The sequence below is a fragment of the Trichosurus vulpecula genome, chromosome 3 (assembly GCF_011100635.1).
Source record: "Trichosurus vulpecula isolate mTriVul1 chromosome 3, mTriVul1.pri, whole genome shotgun sequence".
NCBI classification, from domain to species: Eukaryota; Metazoa; Chordata; class Mammalia; order Diprotodontia; family Phalangeridae; genus Trichosurus; species Trichosurus vulpecula.
This window is the reverse complement of record NC_050575.1, coordinates 111440302-111455544: the sequence shown is the minus strand read 5'-3', so window position 1 is coordinate 111455544 and position 15243 is coordinate 111440302.

The following is a 15243-nucleotide window of genomic DNA, read 5'->3' as shown; positions in this document are numbered from 1 at the left end:
ACTTACTTAAAAGTCTACATCAACTCTCTGCTATCTCTAGGATAAAATACTCTATACACCAGCCAAACTCAGCTGTATTTTATTCCGGCAAATCCCCATACCATCTTTTGCACCTGTATGCAATTATGAGCTTTCCCCCTCATATTCGGAATGAAACCTCCCTTATCTCAGATTTTTACTGTTTTCTAAAAAATAGTATTTCAATATACATAGAATAACACAAAAAGTGGATTCTTTAAGAAACCTAAATTTCCATTTCACATCACTTGCTTTTTAAAAAAGTATATAAAATAAATTCTACTTGTTACTTTCAAAACTGCCCTGTTGGTCTGTGCTTCCTTCTGAACTTTCTTCTGTTCTCTTCTCTCATTTTAATAAATGTTGCAATGGCTTTTTAAAAAATTACCTTTCTCCTCACCCCCCACAAAGAACCCTCAATTAACAGATAAAAAGTGGGAGAAAAGGCATGGTACTTAGGGTGCAATGATATTCTATTCACATACCACATACTCCTTAGCCTGGGATTTAAGGCCTCCCATGATCTGGCTTCAACTCTCTTTCTTTTTCTAACTAAAACAATAGAATACACATGTTTTTACAGAGCCTCTGCACAAAAGAGTCTTTGGTGCCAATAAAGTCACATAGCATTATACATTGAGATGTAGTATCCAAATAGAATCATTGCTGTAAGTGTCATCTGGTGGAGATGCTAATGCCCTTCATTTCTGTTTTATGGAGGTAATGTTTCAGAACCAATTACTTCCAAATTACAATACAAAACAGCATTCGATGTAGTCAAAAAACACATTGGATTCGGAGTCAAAGAACCTGGAACAAAATCCCAGCTGTCATTTACTGCCTGCGTTAAATAAGTCATTTGACTTTTCCCGGACTCATCAGTGAAATGAAGAGGTTGGACCAGATGACTTCTAAGGTCACTTCTAACTTTATGATTCTGTCACACTCAAGAAAAGCTAGGTTAGGTTCAAGGGGAGAAAAAGTTGTGAAATTAAACTTCAAACCCTGCATTAGCTAGAATAAATTAGTAGGCTGCCTAGGTAGTGCAAAGATGTAGCAATACACATCTTAAATATATGCTGGAGCATTGGTAGCTCAGCAAATGAACATTTTGGTCTGTTTTGGATATGCTGAAATTTGCATTGGGAGAGGACATTACTTATGGTTCCCTTCATCATTGAAATTACACTGCTGGGTGCTGGGGATTCAAAGGCAAAGACCAAAAATGAAGATTGCATGCAATTTTGTTTGTCTTATTAGGATTTTACATTTAAAAAACCTTCTTGAAGGCCAGACCATTTCATCCTTGTCTTTGTGTCTCCTGCACCTAGTACACAGTATCTGTCATGCAATTCGTACAATTGTTTGCTTGGTTTTTTTAACTTAACTTTATTTTTGTGTTGTTGTATTTTAAGTTCTGAAATGTCCCCCTCCCTCCACCCTGCTCTAGAGGGCCACCATTTGACATAAATAGACATAGAGAGAAAGACAGAGAGAGAGAGATGGGGTGGGGGGCGTGGAGAGAGAGACAGAGACAGAGACAGAGAGATACATCTATAAATAGATATGTATATAATAAGTAGATATAGATATATAATCATACTATACGTATGTCTATTTATCAGGGTTTTTTCCTCTGGAGGTAGATAGCATCTTTCTTCATAGGTCCTTTGTAGTTTATTTGAATATTTATAATACTCAGAAGCGCTTATTGAATTGAACAAAACCATACCTCCCCTCAAGGAGTCTATATTCTCAGTAGAAGTTTTCTAGTCTTTGTTTGCTGTTGTTGTTTATAATAGTAACAGAGTTCTGGGCAAGCTTAGTAGTCATTAAAGATAGGCATAACAATGTAGTGGATGGGAGACCTGGTTTCAAATCTCTGCTCCAATGACTAGCTAGCATCAACTCCTAAGGAAAATCACTTTACTTGTCTAGCCTAATACTTCCTTTCATTTTACAGTCAGACTAGATGATCTATAAGGTTGTGTTAAATTTTATCACAGTGTTAGAACTAAAAGACTTTAATGCTTAACTGTGACATTTAGCCAATCAAATTTATGCTTTCACCATTAAGGAATTGAGCTAATTTTTCTTCTACAGCACCAATAAAAGGGTGGGGGGCTAATTGGAGTGCTATTTTACAATTTTCAAATTTGCAACTAGTTTTTTTTCCCCATTTCAGTAGTGTGCCTATTCCTTGAGTCTCAAACAATCTCTCTTCCCTGTCTTATTTCACACTTTTCTCCTTTATACCTTTAAATCTTTCTGCACTCCTGTATGCCAGCCAAACTCAGCTACTTGCAATTGTCCCAACTCCACATGCCATTTCTTGCATCTGTACATGATTACAAGCCACCCCCATCCGTACTAGGAATGAACGCCTTCCTTATTGAAGATTGTTTAGCATTTTCCAAAAAAAGAGTATTTCCATATACATAGCAGAACACAAAAAGTGGATTCTTTAAGAAATTAAATCTCCATTTCACATCACTTGCTTTTTTAAAAAAGTATGTAAAATAAATTCTACTTGTTACTTTCAAAACTGCCCTGTTGGTCTGTGCTTCCTTCTGAACTTTCTTCTATTCTTTTCTCTCATTTTAGTAAATGTTTCAATGGCTTTTTTAAAAATATCTTTCTTCCCACCCCCACAAAGAATCTTCAATTAACAGAGAAAAAGTGGAGGAAATACCATCTCCAAATAAATAATGATAATAAAGCGAAAGGAACCCATTCTGAGGTCGTGACCAAAAATATGCCTCCTTTTGCACCTAGTGGCCATTACATCTTTATCAGGAGGCAGGTAACATGTTTCATCACAAGTCCTCTAATCCATGCTCTGATAAGAATTCTTAAGTTGATCAAACTGTTTTTCTTTACAATGTTGCTGTCCGTATGCGAATTGTTCCCATGGTTCTTCGCCCTTCACTCTCCTTCAGTTCGTTCCGTCCAGGATTCTCAGAAAATAATTTTTTATTTCTTTTGTCATTTCTTATGGTGAAATGACAGTCTATTAACATACCACAATTGGTTCAGCCATTCCCTAATTGTCTAAGAGGTAATATAAGGCATCAATTTACCTTCTAATTCTCTTATTTTTGCTTCCTCCATCCCCACTTTTAATTTTTTTTTCAAGATCAGGATGCTTGTTTTGATTGTGACTGACTATTCCCTCCCTGGTATTATTTTTCCTCTCAAAATATTTCTTCCCTATCCTTGATTGTTTCTCTTTGAAATTTGATGTCTTTCTACATCATATTTTTGTGTTTATATGTATGTATACAACCCTCCTTTGTATATTTCAGACAAGATTGAAGGTCATCTGATGTCCACTCCTGCCCACCCCTTTCCTCTATATTTGTATATTCTCCACACACTCCAAATAGGAGAAATATCCATCCTTGTCTTCCTCCTTACTATACCTGTTTATTCCTTCCACCTCTTTCCCTTGTTCAAAGCTTCAGAATGGAAAAAATCTAGCCCCCAAGACCTCTGTTTTTCTTATTTAATTCCCTCAGTACCCTGTACATTAAGGTTTTGAAAGCACATATTTTATCTTCCCCTATTATAGTGTAGCACTATATCATCATATAGATCCTTCTAATTTGTCAAATATATTCACCTTTCTAGATTTCTCTAGACTCTTGTGTTTGTATTTCAAAGTTCCTATTTAGCCCTGGTCTTTTGATCAGAGATAACTAAAAATCCTCTATTCCATTAAAGGTCTATTTTTTCCCCTGTAGGATTATATTCAGCCTTGTAGAGTAAGTGATTTTTTTGGTTGTAAGTCTGCACCTTTTAGCTTTTGGAAATATTATATTCTTAGATCTGTTTGCATTTAGTAGAAGCTGCCATGTCTTTTATGGTCATGATTGTGGCTTCTTGGTAGATGAACTGATTCTTTCTCAATACTTACAGTATTTTTTACTTGGGGAGTTCTGGATTTTGACTATAATATTTCTAGGACTTTTCCTTTCAGGAGTCCTTCCAGCAAGTGATAACTGGATTCTTCCTATCTTCACTTTCTAGTTCTAATAGATTTGGGTAATTTTTATTTATCATTTCTTTTTTTCAAATCTCAACTTTTTCATTTTATTTTTCAACCTTCACTTCCATAAGATTATGGGTTCCAAATTTTCTCCCCATCTCTAAACTCACCCCACCCCAAGATGGCATGTAATATGTAAAGAAGAATTAGAACCAATGGGAGAAACCATGAGAAAGAAGAAACAAACAAAAAGAGAGAGCAAATAATATGCTTCGATCTGCATTGAGACTCCATAGTTCTTTATCTGGATGTAGATAGCGTTTTCCATCATTAGTTTTTTGGAATTGTCTCCGATCCTTGCATTGTTGAGAAGAAATAAGTCTATCAAAGTGAGTCATTGCACAATGTAGCTGTTACTGTATACAAGGTTCTCCTGGTTCTGCTCACTTCACCCAGCATCAGTTCATATAAATCTTTCCAGGTTTTTCTGAAGTTTGACTGCTCATCACTTCTTATAGCACAATAGTATTCCATTACATTCATATACCACAACATCCATTCCCTAACTGATGGGCATCCCTTTCATTTCCAATTCTTTGCAACCACAAAAAGAGCTGTTATTTATTTATCATTTCTTAAAATATATTGTTTGGGCTTTCTAAAAAATAATTGTAGTTTTCAAAGAGAACAGTGATTCTTGAACTGACTTTCCTAGATCTGTTTTCCAGGTTAGTTATATAGTGTAGATAGACAAAGATAGGCACATATGTAAAGACAGATAAAGATAAACATCTATCTTCTTCTCTCTCTCTCTCTCTCTCTCTCTCTCTCTCTGTCCATATATATATATATATATATATATATATATATATATATATATATACATATATATGTATACATATACATATATATCAAATACACTATGTTTCCTCCTATTTTTTCAATCTTTTGGTTTTGTTTTAATATTCCTTGCTATTTCATAGAATCATTGATTTCTGTTTGGCCCTTGGATGAGGTTTTCTACTTTTTCTTCTGTACTAAGTCACTCTGGCCCTCTGGCCCAGATTCAGGCTTTTGCACCTTGCTTTTCAGGGTTCTACAGTACTCTGAGGAGTTTATGGAATGTCTCTTACCTATTGCCACATCCTCAAGCCCCCATTGGCTATGTTCTCTCCATTGTTTGGCTCTAGTCATTAGGACTCTCAATTCCACTAAACCTAACATCAATTAACTTTTACCAAGGGATACTTACTTCAAAGATACAGAAAAAACAAGCATACGGATATTTTCCCCTAACACCTTAGAGAGGTACTCTCCCCTATACAACCTTGATCTCTGGGGAAAGTACATTCAAAACTTAGATCACTTCCCATGTAGCATTGTCCCACCAAGTTCATGTCCAAAAGTGAGACCCAAGGTTATGGAGTCAGATTTGCAATAGCTTTTTTTAAATACTAGTTGTTTTTTTTAAATTTACTCATCTTTCCAGTTTTAGTCCCTAATTTGACCCCATGTAGCAAGTCCAGGATCCCCCTTCATCTGGTTTGCTTTCTGTTGCACTCTTGGATGGAGTAGTCAGCACTGATTACTCTCTTTGTAGGTTCTCTGAGCTCTTGCGCTTATCTCCAACTCACACTGTTAATGCCACCCCTTTGTCCCCACCCCCATCCCCTGGCTACTGTTGAAATTCAGGGCCCTCTCTGAAGTCTCAGGACAACGTCGGTGATATCAGAGTCCCTGGGCCAGGACTACTGGCCTCTAAGCCATTAGCCAGTTTCAGCACCACACTAGTCACTGCCCAATATAGCTTCCAACGTCTCTACTCTGGGCCTTTCTGACCACATTGAGGCATTCTGAGGGAAGCCCTTCACTCTTGCTGTCTCAAGACATAGCCTTGCATTGCATAAACATTTCAGGTCATCTCTGGCTGTCCTGGTCCTCACTTTGTCAAAGGGCTCCCTTTTCTAATTGCCCTTGGACTTCTGGCAGACCTTTTTTTTCAATTCTGGGGGAGAGGAAGTTACTTATTATGGTCTCTCATTGGATTTTTTCGTCATTTACAGTCTGGTGCAAACTTCAAGGTTTAGCTAGAGTAGGTATATGGGAAATGGGCGGTCAGGCACTTCATCTTAGCAGGACATCCACTCTTCAGATTTTTTATCTTTCTTGAGACTCGGCTCAGTCTCTGCCTCTTTGATATATCTTTCTCTGATTATCATAGCTATTCTTCCTAGAGCTCTATATCTAATTCTTCATAGGATAATAATTTTAGAGCTGGAAGGAACCTTAGGGATTATATAATACAACTTCTTTATTTTTTCACGTGAGTAAACTGAGACCCAGAGAGGTTAAAAAACAGGCCAGCTAACGCAGGTGATTTCCAGAGCTGGGATTCAATTCACCTTTCCTCCTTCACTAAATATATTGTATTTTGTTTATCTGTATAGATGTCCCACGGGGGAAGAGAGAAATTCTATAATGAAAGATAGGAACCTTATAGTCAGTATATTCCATAAGGATTTGGTATTTAGAGAGAACACTACCTCTGTGAGTATGTTGTACCTCCATGGACAGTATCGTGCCTCAGGAGAAGGGGAATCAGAGCCCCTGAGGGCAACTGATAATCAGAAGAGTGAGAAAGCATGGATCCAGAGAGATTTTATGGGAGATGGGGAAAAAATGATCGTGGGGAAGGCAGGGGGTAGTAACAAACAGGGACACAGGAAAATTTCAACCATGGGCAAGTATTTCTATCCTCTCTATCTCCTACAGGAGATGAGGCAAAGAGGACTGTCACAAATCTTTAGAGAAGCCTGAAATGTGGAAAACCAAAAAATTAGGTCCTGTTCATATTTTTTTTTGTTTCACTGTTGCTCCTTTTCTTATCTTCGCACTTTGTCTTACTTTGTACCCACTGATCTCTCCTCTTACTCTTTATTTTTTCTTTTCTTCATTGTGTTCACCCTTCCCCTACTTAAAATGTTTTAAAACATCCTTTGTTTTTATATCAACTTTATTTGTAAATTCTTCCTGTCTATTCTCCTACATGATCATAAAGAATAAATAATTTTAAAACGGGAAAAAGCAAAAGCAGTTTAGGAAAACTAAGCAACACATTGGTCAGTACAAGCAATATCTCACACTGGGCCTAAGCTTGGTCTCTGATGTTCCCTTTAGTCTCCTTCTCTTTACCTTTCTTCTCTCCTCTGCTTTCTATTCAGCAAACTTTTTAAGTGCTATCTATATGCCAGGCACCATTCTGCAAACTAGGAATACAAAAGCAATAAGGAGATAGTCCCTATCCTAAAGCTTCCTCCATGGGACCTCCTACCACTGAATCAAGATTTTCCCCTCTTTCCCCATTGTGTTATTCTAATGACTTTTCCTTTATAGTTAAAGGTCATTCTTATGGTCACTTGCAGAATTTGTTTGTTATTAGAATTGTTCAATTTAACAACTGTATGACTTGGAGTTTCCAGGATGCCATTTGTTTTTAATCTCCCTTCTCCCCCTACCCCCAAGAGAATTCTTTCTATTGGCACCTCGTTTTCTGTTTTCAAAAGTTCTGGACAGTTTTTCTGCATTATTTCATACATGATGATATTCAGGGTTTTTTACTTCTTGTATTCTTCTTAAATTGCCTCTATGCATTTTGTTTTGGTGATTTGCTTGACTTCTATGGAGATCATGTTTTCTTTTAATGGTTTTCCTCTTCGCTATGCTTCTTCCAAATTGTCCTTTGCTTCTGCATATTTATATTCCCAATCAGTAGCTTTCTCTGTTTAATGAGATTTGCCACTGTGGATTCAAGTTTTTCTATTCTGTTGATCATTTCTGCTTTTCAGGCCATAAATTCATTTTCACAATTCTTAGTTCTCTCTCTTTTTCCCTTTTCTTTTCTTTTTTTTTTTTTTTGAGCCAATCAGGGTTAAATGACTTGTCCAGGGTCACCAGCCAGTTTGAGGCCAGATTTGAACTCAGGTCCTTCTGACTCAAGGGCCGGTGCTCTATCCATTGCACTACCTTGCTACTCCTTCTTAATTCTCTCTTAAAGCATTCAGGAACATCCGTCTATGGTTTCATGGTCTCTTGGGAATTCACAGGGTCCTGTGTCTCATCAGGCATTGACTCATTTTCTTTTGTCTTACCATATTTATTCAGAGATGATTGGACTTGTTTAGATGAGCTGAAGGCCAAATTTTCTTTATTTTTAGTATCTTCCCTGTTAGTTTATTTGTTTGTGTTGAAAGTTTTTAACTGAGTTTTCTTTTTCCTGAGATCCTCGACACTTTCAGTCTTTTTTCCCTATATTCCTCTGATACTCACAATCTGACTTCTCCTTTGATGGTAGTTTCATTGAGGTCTGGACTTCAAAGTGTCTTGGCCTCCTCTCATGCTGGGGAATTCCCTTTTAACAAGTTTCAATCTTTGCCCCAAGTGACTTGTAGGGGGACAGATTTCAGCTTCAGCTGAAGGCCAGTCCTCTTTCCTTCATACCAGGTGGAGCCCCACATACTGTTGTCCTTCCCCAGTTCCCTCTGTTCCTTAGTTCTCTGGCTGAGCATGGCTATACTGCAGAAGGGATGCTGCTGACCTAAATAGAGCAAACTTTCCACTTTTCTGTATCTCTGCCTCCTTGGCACAGGGTGGAGGAAAGGGGCAAAATCGAATTCAGTTACTTGTTGCTTCAGAATGGTAGAATAAGGCAGGGCAGGAAAATAATAGCTGGCAGAAACTATAGCAACAAAAAGAGAATTGCTGAGCGGTTGCCAGAGCACAAGCCTGTGGGTCAGGTTGTGCCATTCTGCCAAAGCATGAAGGGTGGTAGGGGAGGGTCTGAGTGATCTCTTTATGGATTAGAGGTTTGATTTATCTGATATTAGATCATCAAGTAACTTACTCATCAGGATTCTTGGTGTCTTAGAAGGTGGAAATAGCTGTAATTGCTTTATCTCTTGCTCACAATTTTTATTTTGGAGAAGTCTGAAAGATCACGAAGATTGGAAGAAAATGTCTACCCCTCTAGCTTGTTGGTCACATGACTTGGAAGGCCTTGTGGTAGTCTAAAGGCCAGATGCTTTGCCTAAGGAGAAGAGGTCTCAAAGCTGGCAGCAATTTTTTAAATTATTTTTTTAACTCTGAACTTAAAAAACACTCCCAAAATGAGAATTACCACATGCACTGTAGAACATAGGAAGATGGTACATGAAACTGTAAATTTCTACTTGGTATAGACTGCTTTTCTTTTCTTTTCAAGCATATAATAAATTCAACATGTAACTTTCTTTTTTTTATTTTTATTTTTACTTTACAACAGATGGTCCTACATAATTTTGAGTTCCAGATTTTCTCCCCTCTCTCCCCCCTCCCTCCCCAAGATAGCATGGAATCTCATATAAATACCATGTATAACTTCGTATACCACAGCTTGTTCAGCCATTCCGCAATTGATGGACATCCCTTTGATTTCCAATTCTTGGCTACCACAAAAAGAGCCGCTATAAATATTTTTGTACATATGGGTCCTTTTCCCACTTGTGTGATTTCTTTGGGATACAACCCTAGAAGTAGTATTGCCGGGTCAAAGGGTATGAACATTCCTGTGGCCCTTTGGGTGTAGTTCCAAATTACTCTCCAGAATGGCTGGATCATCTCACAACTTCACCAGCAATGTAACAATGTTCCAATTTTCCCACATCCTCTCCAGCATTTATCATTTTCCTGTTTTGTTATTTTAGCCAATCTGACAGGAGAGATGTGGTATCTAAGAGTTGTTTTGATTTGCATTTCTCTAATCAGTAGTGATTTAGAGCATTTTTTCATATGCCTATAGATAGCTTTAATTTCTTCCTCTGAAAACTGCCTGTTCATATCCTTTGACCATTTCTCAGTTGGGGAATCACTTGTATTCCTATATATTTGGCTCAGTTCCCTGTATATTTTAGAAATGAGGCCTTTATCAGAGATACTAGTTGTAAAGATTTTCTCCCAATTTTCTGTTTCCCTCCTAAATCTTGTTGCATTGGCTTTTTTTGTACAAAAACATTTCAATTCAACATAACTGAAATTATCCATTTTGCATTTTGTAATGCTCTCTATCTCTTGTTGGGTCATGAATTCTTTTCTTTTCCATAAATCTGATAAGTAAACTATTCCTTGCTCTCCCAAATTGGTTATAGTATCAGCCTTTACTCCTAAATCATGAACCCATTTTGACTTTATTTTGGTATATGGTGTAAGATACTGGTCTATGCCCAGTTTCTGCCCTACCATTTTCCAATTTTCCCAACAGTTTTTGTGAAATAGTGAATTATTAGCCCAGAAGCTGGCCTCTTTGGGTTTATCAAAGAGTAGATTGCTATATTTGTTGACTTCTCCATCTTGTATTCCTATCCTATTCCACTGATCCACACCTCTGTTTCTTAGCCAGTACCAGGTAGTTTTGATGACTGCTGCTCTGTAGTACAGTTTAATATCTGGTATGGCTAGGCCACCTTCTCTAGCATTTCTTTTCATTAATACCTTAGATATTCTAGACCTCTTGTTTTTCCAGATGAATTTTGTTGTAATTTTGTCCAGTTCAGTAAAATAATTTTTTGGTGGTTTGATTGGTATGGCACTGAATAGATAGATTAATTTAGGTAAAATTGTTATTTTTATTATATTAGCTCAGCCTAACCATGAGCAACTGATATTTTTCCATTTATTTAGATCTGACTTTATTCGCGTGAAAAGTGTTTCATAGTTATGTTCATATAGGCCCTGGGTTTGTCTTGGCAAATAGACTCCCAAATATTTTATAGTGTCTACAGTAACTTTGAATGGAATTTCTCTTTCTATCTCTTGCTGTTGGGCTTTGTCAGTAATGTATAGGAATGCTGAGGATTTATGTGGGTTTATTTTATATCCTGCAACTTTGCTAAAGTTGTTTATTATTTCAAGTCATTGTTTACTTGATTCTCTAGGATTCTCTAAATAAATCATCATATCATCTGAGCTGGTTTTATGAAAAAACCAATAAAATTGATAAACCTTTGGTCAATTTGATTAAAAAAAAGAAAGAAGAAAATCAAATTACCAGTATCAAAAACGAAAAGGGTGAGTTCACCTCTAATGAAGAGGAAATCAAACAATAATTAGGAATTATTTTGCCCAATTGTATGCCCATAAATTTGACAACCTTAGAGATATGGATGAATATCTACAAAAACATAAACTGCCCAGGTTAACAGAAAAGGAAGTAAAATTTCTAAATAACCCCATCTCAGAGAAAGAAATTCAGCATGCCATCAATGAACTCCCTAGGAAAAAATCTCCAGGGCCAGATGGTTTTACATGTGAATTCTATCAAACATTTAAAGAACAACTAATTCCAATACTTTGTAGACTATTTGGGAAAATAGGTGAAGAAAGAGTCCTACCAAATTCTTGTTATGACACAAATATGGTACTAATACCCAAACCAGGTAGAGTCAAAACAGAGAAAGAAAATTATAGACCAATTTCTCTAATGAATATTGATGCAAAAATTTTAAATAAAATATTAGCAAAAAGATTGCAGCAACAAGAATAATACACTATGACCAGGTAGGATTTATTCCAGGAATGCAAGGTTGGTTCAATATTAGGAAAACTATTAGCATAATTGACCATATCAACAACAAAACTAGCAGAAACCATATGATCATCTCAATAGACGCAGAAAAAGCCTTTGACAAAATACAACACCCATTCCTATTAAAAACACTAGAAAGCATAGGAATAAATGGAACCTTCCTTAAAATTATAAATAGTATCTACCTAAAACCATCAACAAGCATTATTTGTAATGGGGATAAGCTAGATACATTCCCAATAAGATCAGGGGTGAAACAAGGATGTCCATTATCACCCCTACTATTCAATTTGGTACTAGAAATGTTAGCTGTAGCAATAAGAGAAGAAAAAGAAATTGAAGGAATTAGAATAGGAAAAGAAGAAACTATCACTTTTTGCAACATGTAACTTTCAAAACTGTCCTGGTTTTTGCCAGCAGTTGCTGGTTCTCTCCCTTCTTCCTTCTCACCCTCAAAAAAAAGGAAAAAAAAAAGAAAAGAAAAAGTAAAAGAAAAAAAGAGCATATTAGCTGTTCTCTTAGTACTGATTGATGGTAATTACTGAATTAAATGGGTGGAGGGGGAGAGGAAATCATCACTCGGCCTTTATAAAAATGATATTAAAAGCTATTGATATGATTATAAGAGATGATTAGTAAGTAAATACTAAATTAGCAAGTAAATAATAAGAGTCTACAGTTGGACTGTGGTGGTATCTTGGGAGTCTGGCAATTTGAGGGTGTCTCCAAATTCCTTAGAATATTGGGTGTGCCCCTAGAAAGAACCTTCCTTTAGAGAAGATATATACAGTGAGATTGAAATGCTTCCAAAGATAAGCATGCTCTAATTTGCCAGCTAGTCAGCAAAATGGAGTGTAGGTCTAGTCAGTCAATCAGTAGGCAAGTGTGTATTAATTACTTACTATATTCCAGGTACTGTGGTAAGCTGGACCTACAAAGAAAGTAAAACAGTCTCCGCCCTCAAGAAGCTCATAATCTAATAGAGGAGACAATATGCAAACAATTATGGACATGTAAGATATATAGAGGTTAATATATATGTGTGTGTATATATATATAGGTAAACTGGAGATAATTTCAAAGGGGAGGTACTAGAACTAAAGTGGATGAGGAAAGGCTTCTGGTAGAAGGTGGTATTTTAGCTGAGACTTGAAGGAAGCCAAAGAATCCAGGAATTGGAGGTGAAGAGGGAGAGCATAACAGGTATGAGAAGTAGCCAGTGAAAATTCTTGGAGTCAGGAAACATAGGGTCTTGTGCAAGGAACAATAATAAGGCCCATGTCACAAGATTGTACAGTATGTGGAACAGAGCAAAAAGACTAAAAAGGTAGGAAGAAGCCAGGTTGTGGAGAGTTTAAAAGCCAGAGGATTTTATATTCTATCCTGGAGATAGTAAGGACTGAGTCTGATTGCCCTTCTCATAAAGGCATTTGGCATTCTGGGCTCAGTGATGAAAAAGCCATGAAGTGAGACTCTGTTATTTATCCCACCAACTTAAAAGTAATTACCTTTGTTAGGTAAGAACAGTTCCTGATTATATCAATCACTCAGAACCATCCAAGAACATTTTCTTTTAACACACGTACACTTTCTTTTATCAATCAAAAATCATATGCAGAAGACTTTATCACAGACCATGGGATTTGTGCATCAGATTGACATCTGATACATAAATCAGGAAGAACCAAGATAGAGATTCTGAGGACTGGAAGCAAAAAGGAAGGAGCCCATCATACAGAGCTAAGCCAAGAACAGGCAGCCCTGAGACAACCACTGAAAAACAAAGAGAAGGTTTCTGAGTTGTAGCAGAGATGGGAGAAATCAAGGAGGGCCATCTGCTCTATAGGAATCTCAGGGCAGAACACCCAAGCTGCGAAATGTCCTAAGAAAAAAATTGGGCTCTTTTCCAAATTTTTCTTCCTGGTGCCTGTCTATCCACAGACATACTAATGTAATCTACTTTTTCATATCCATATGTTTCCAGTTATCTGAATTTTTGTCTCAATTACAAAGAAGCTAATCATGGGTATATGATTGCAAAATTAGGCAGAGAGCTCAACCTTTGTCAAAATCAGGATTTCTTATCCAGGAGTCTGTAAATGGATTTCAGAAGATCCATAAATTCGAATGGAGGAAAAATTATTTATGTTCGCTAACCTCAAACTGAAATTTAGCATTCAATTTCCTTCAATTACAAATAGAGGCAATAAACCATTTTTTTGAAGAGTCCATGAGCCTCACTAGACTGCCAAAGGTATCCATGACACACAAAAAAGGTAAGAACCATTGACCTAGGTGTAAGGAATTTCCCTTACTGGGGGCTCAGAGCAATCATAATTGAATTCATAATTTTTTATCTAAATTAAAGTCCTTAAAGCAAAAGGGGGGGGGAACTATATCAATCTTTGAAGTCATTATGTTACGCTCTAAGGCTAAGTTGAAAACGAACTAATTGTTGTAACAATTGAAAATGAATAATTGTTGCAACTAATTGACTGGAACAGTGTTGAAATCCCACTATTTTTCACATGAGAAAAAAAAAAAGGACTGAAGGATTAGTTGTGGGGGATAGGTGTGGGAAAGATATGTCGTCAAGATAAATCTGCATCCCAGAGATAAACGTGATAATACTGTTAATGTGAGTGGTTTCAGAACAGTAAGGCCAATTCCCACAGCACCCAATGCAGTGGCCTACCTACATATTCCACTGGTTTGGGGGCAGACTCAGATCATGTAACCATAGATAAAAAGCTGAAAATTATCATAAAGGTCATCTAGTCCAATGATCTCCAAACTTTTTTGATCATATACTCCTATCTTTTTGAGCACAAACTTCTAATATATACCTATTTACTTATTTATAAACTATCTACATACGTGTATTGCCATCTAAATTCTACACAAAGCATAGAAATTTCAAAAGAGTCAGATAAAGATTAAATTTTTTTTGGAGGGGGGTAGGCAGGGCAATTGGAGTTAAGTGACTTGCCCAAGGTCACACAGCTAAGTGTGTCAAGTGTCTGAGGCCAGATTTGCACTTAGGTCCTCCTGACTCCAGGGCTGGTGCTCTGCTCACTGTACCACCTAGCTGCCCCAAGATTAACTATTTTAAAAAATATGTTACCCACTAATAGTATAGAAGACCTTTTTCTTCTCACAAAAAATATTTTTTAAGTGAAAGCAATGTGATTGAACATGCTTCATTATTTAAAAAAATTCTTATATATGTCCTGAGGGTAATGAAAACTTATAAATAATAATTCCGTTACTATATTAGAGGTTGGATTAGAATACACCTCATGAGCATGCACCCCGGCCACTTGCAGGGAGACATGAAATTAATGATGAGGAAATTGTTTAGGGAGGATGAAGCAACCCCTTGGTCTCTATGGCTAAAACAAGGAGATGTATCCAAAAAAGGGATGACCACTGAGCCAGAAAGAGATGTACACTTTAGCCCACTGAATTTAAAAGGGAATAACACATTCTACTCTTGTTTTCTTTCTTTCTCTCTAGAGTGTGTGATACAGAGCTTCTCTGGGCTTCCCAAGATGAAGAGGAAAGAGGCCCAAACGAGGATGGTGGCTAAGTAGAGAAAGAGGGATGGATGTGAGTTGTTTTC